Raw genomic sequence first — 5,005 nt, 5'->3', positions numbered from 1 at the left:
TACAGTAGAAACATGGCGGTTCAACATGGGGACATAGATGGAAGAGGACCCGCTCCCTCTGTAGATAAAAACAGTTCATTCTTCTAATTCTTCTAATCCTATTTTCAGGTGATTATACACTAAAGAAAACATACCTATGAATATTCTTCGGTCATTCTTTGAGAATAGTAGAGAAATGTGAAAAAATAAATGTCGGGAATGAGAGATGGGAAATGACATGCACCAATGGTCCCCAGTCGGGGTCGAGCCAGGGATGTTGCAGTTTGTGGTCAGCGTCTCTTGGCCAATGAGGGGCTCAAACAAAGACACTGTAACAGCCACTGCTTTTTTTTTCACTGCTGACATTCCTGTCAATAAGCAATTGCTTTTAAATTAGTCTAGGTTATCTATTAAACCCAGACTCATTACTATTTAGTACTTGCTTGTTTTTTCCTTTTTTTTAAATGGAAAAACAAAAGTGATTTATTAATTGAATTACCAACAAAGCAGCTTTATTTGCAGATCTAACAGCTTGGCTTCCTGAAATATTCAGAGAGAACTTCCTTCTTTTAATCACTGATGTGGTGCAGCCAGATTCAAAGCCTGATTGGACTCAAGGGAGTTGAATATTAGCCTTTGATGATCAGCCCTCCAATATGAAACCCTTTTCAAAATTGCAAACCCCCCCACAGTGGTGATGATTTGCTGCCACTGACATAAACATGCAGGATTTTTAAAAAGTCAGCGGACACAGAGGACAGATGGTCCACACTGAGCTTCTGTGAGACCACCAAGGGGCTGAAGCCTTGGCGCTGATTACAGTAGGCACAAATTAAAAAACTGAAAAGTCTGTTTCTCCCTTCTTCTCAATGTGCGGACTTGTTCCACATGGTGTGATAGTGAAGCTCACATGCACCTCTTCATTCAAAAAATATCACCTTTAAAGCAATATGATGATATTCCATTAAGTTCTCGAGGAGGGCAAGAGCATCGGACAATCATGCGTGTTTTAAACAATCCCTAGGTAAGTCAAACTGTGAGTTGCAATTCAGGTATGCCCACTTTGGTTTTTTGTTTTTACCTCCAATTGCAGTGAATGTTTAAATCATCTGACTAAACTCTTGTTCACAGCCTGTGCCTTACTGTCATAGCTGGTTCCCAGATCTCAGCCATTACTTGAGTTCACTGTTATCATAACTTTAAGAAACTGCCAAACCTATTACTGTAAGATACACCCAATGTTGCAATAAACTGAAACTTTAAAGCTGCAGGTGTCTGTGTATCCATAATATTACTGTAAGAAAAAGCTGGTGTAAACTACAGCTTGTCATAGCACATAGCAAGCCTCTGGCAGCCTAAGGGCTGAGTCTGTGTTTGCTTTCTTTTAGCCCAATCTCATATGCTCTTTAACTCTCTCTTCTGCTCCAGGCAGCGTCTGCACACACAACATCTCGCTGGTAACTGCAGCAGGCAGTATCCCTGTGTCTTTGCTTCATCTCATCACTGAACAATGCTGTAAGACTAGCAAGAGAACAGAGATTCTCATCAATGAGCATGAATGTTTCCTCTACTGTAATTCACATTCATGACATTCATAGCTGCACAGTTGCTCAGTCTTCTATTAATAATTGATTAATTAATGACCCTGTGCTTTATTAATTGTAAACTTAGCCATTTGTGGTGCTAAGAGTGTTATTTTTAATCCTCCCAAATTATTTTCATATTTAAGGAAAAGGAAAATATGTCTGTCTATCTTTGCTGCTGACTACAGTCATCATGAGCACTGAGCAGTCATATCACTCTGCACATTACAGTCTAAAGAGACCACTATCTTTTGCAAGTTGGATCTTTTTTCCACAACAGAAGAATCACTTATAAATTCTCTCATAATTCAGTCCTTTTTGTCAGTTTTATAACAATATACCAAAATGTCATTTATGAGAATGTGCAGCTTGTTTGCATGTTCACTGCACTTTCAACTAGAGATTACCAGGATATTATATCATGACCTTCCCTACTGCATTATAGTGAGTTTAGTGTAAAGCAAAAGGCTTGGACAAAATTATGTAAAAAGACAAATAAAATGTAATTTTGATGATAATTTCAACTCAGAACACGCATTAAAGGAATACACAGCTGTACTTGCCTCTACAATTTCAATCTTGTAGGTCCAGAGATAAAACAACACATATCCAAACCCTCTTATTGCCATATCTCAGCTGGTATACCTCCTTTGCATATTCAAAGTTTTAATGTTTCCTCTCATCCTGGCTGTTAATCTTTCATCCCAATCTTACTTAGTCCCTATTTCTCTATTTTGCTTTCTAAAAAAAAAACAAGATCCAAAGGCTTTCTCCTTCACCCTACAATTTTGCCAAAATCAGTCTGAATTTTGACAAAATCATTTCAAAAGAAAATAACCAATTACTCCCCGGATAGGGCCTACAATTTCCGATCTAAATAGCCCTGGCACATTGCCACATTCACTAATGCCGTAAACCAGGAAGCCATGCAGCATTAATCTCACTGGATAGGCCATACTACTTCAAGCTAGTCAAACTGGGTTGAAAACAAGCTCAAAAAAGCAGTTAAGAAACACCATTAACACCTAAACTGCCGTATTTATAAGGATAGTTCAGCAAGGTCATAGAGAAGTCGCACTTGGCACAGGCCAAAACCTCTATGGAAGAAGAAAACACCACGAAAAAAGAGGAAGCTGGTGGAGGAGACATCAATTACCAGAGTGAAATAACAAGCTGTGCCAAAGCACTCTCACAAGTTAAGCAAGGACAATGGAGAAGCTGCAAAGTGGAGAGACAAAGAAGTGAAGTCGAATAACTCAGGAACATGATGATTATGAGAATTAAAGTCATTTCTCAATGGCCCCTGTGTACTCCTATTACCACAGTCACTTTACACAGGCTGTTTGAAAAGCCAACATGTAATTTTTTACTAAGAAAAAGCAGCACTCAGACACATCTTGTCAGGATGCAAAAATAGCCCAAGGATAATACACTTGAAAGCCAAACCACATGGGGTATGTGAAATATTACAGAAATACTGACCAAAATGAAGTGGGGCAGCGTGGCTGGAAAACCAGGGTATGCCATACTGTACATCATCTAATATAAATTTTAATCTAAACCGCAGAGAGTCTCATACAGAGTCCGATGTCCAAAGTCAAGTGGACTTGGTAAACCACATTTTTCTATATTGAGTTTCGTTCTCTTTAGCAACATGGAGCTGTGATACTCACATCCAAAGTGCACTAATGCAACTAAAACACATCTATTACACATCTCAGGATCACACAAAATTAAACTAAAGTAATTCCAGTGATGCAATACAAAATGAAAAATCACCATCATCGCCATCATCATCATCATCATCATCATCATCATTAGTAGTCACTTCTACTATAATGGTTGTATCTATTGTTATTGCTGTGTGCCTTCGTTTCTGCTTGTCCTTCTCTCGGTCTGTGAATGTGTATGAATGCGTTAGCTTCTGTTTGATGGGCTTTGCCATCACTGTGTGAATGTGTGTGGAAGGTTGAATGTGGCATGTAGTGTAAAAGAGCTTTGAGTGATTGGAAGACTAGAAAGGTGCTATACAAGTACAGGTCCATTTACCATACTTGTTTAGGATAGCTACAGATGTAGAAATACAACAGTGTTAGTCAACCCTGTCCAGAAATTCTCGTAATGCATAGATCCATCCCTAGAAAGCTTCTGTAAATAATATGATATTCAGCATTCATTGTGTCCAAGAAGGATATCTGATTATGGTGCTGGTGGTCATAAACTTTCCACCTCTGTGAGGAAAATAATTTATCTGTGAGGTTTAAGAATGGAGAGTACAGTGGAAGAAAGTGACACCATCCTTGTATGGACTATAAACTGCTCTCCAAGAGAATCGTGCCAGAGAAACTGCCACATTGTCCTATACAAATACAAAATTCTGACTCACTTGTTTTTTTTTCTTACCTGGTACAAGCCTTTCATAGAGGTCATCGAGGAATGACAAGAGATGCTCAGTGTTGTATGTCCCAGTTTGGACTTGAGGCATTTTTATTTCTTTTAGATGTAGAAAATGGATTGTGAATACACAGTATTTTGGTGGTGGTTGAGTTTGAGTGAGAAAACGAGATGTGGCCATTAAATGCATGTTGTACTACTGAGTAGAAAAGGGATAACTGCATGCTCTCTAATTGGAGGTCTGCAGTGGTCACTACAAATTATCCAGCATGGGGTACAAACCCCAAACTAACTGTTAGTTGCATTCCTTTTTTATTAACTATGTCATTGTCCATATGGAGCTATCTCCATACTCTTGAGAGAGTAAGAGAGAACTAATGTATGCCATACTAAAATTCACATGACTAAAGCCTTCCAGGACCTAAAAATACAGTATAGGCATGATCCAAAATAGATCGAGAAGCTCTGAACTACTGTTTTGAAGATTTGTAGTAAAATCCTGCACCAAGTTATAAAAGCAAGGCAGCATTTGAAACTGAAAAGAATGCACTTTTATCTCGAAAGAAAGAACATCATATGACATAAAAGGTTTCTGATTGTGAAATATTGTGCAAAATAAAATTTCCTGTTGCTAATTGTTGCAGTAGTTTAAAACATCGTATATCCCAGCCTCATGCTCATGCTGTGCCACCCCCAAACTCCCCTTTCTTGTTCTGATGATCGAAGTCCAGTGGACATATTCTAGCTCAAGCCACAAACTGAGAGCTAAGCCCACTCTGCTGACAAAAATGTGGCACAAATATACCAGAAAATGTTCCCAATAGGTAACACACACACACACACACACACACACACACACATACATACACACACACTTTCAGACCCTGACACAGACTCTTTGCACTCTTTCTGCTCTCTTTGCAGGAGCCAGGAAGTGACTCAGACCCTGGGATTTGAGGATGAGGCTCCCCAGTCCAAGAGACTACTCTAAACACAGTGCCAAACCCCCCTGCAGGCCCTCTCTGGTTGCCTCTCTCTCTCTCTCTCTC

Source organism: Morone saxatilis, unplaced genomic scaffold, assembly GCF_004916995.1.
Source record: "Morone saxatilis isolate NCDOM2014 unplaced genomic scaffold, NCSU_SB_2.0 Contig17, whole genome shotgun sequence".
NCBI lineage: Eukaryota > Metazoa > Chordata > Actinopteri > Moronidae > Morone > Morone saxatilis.
Note: the sequence above shows the minus strand (reverse complement) of the source record.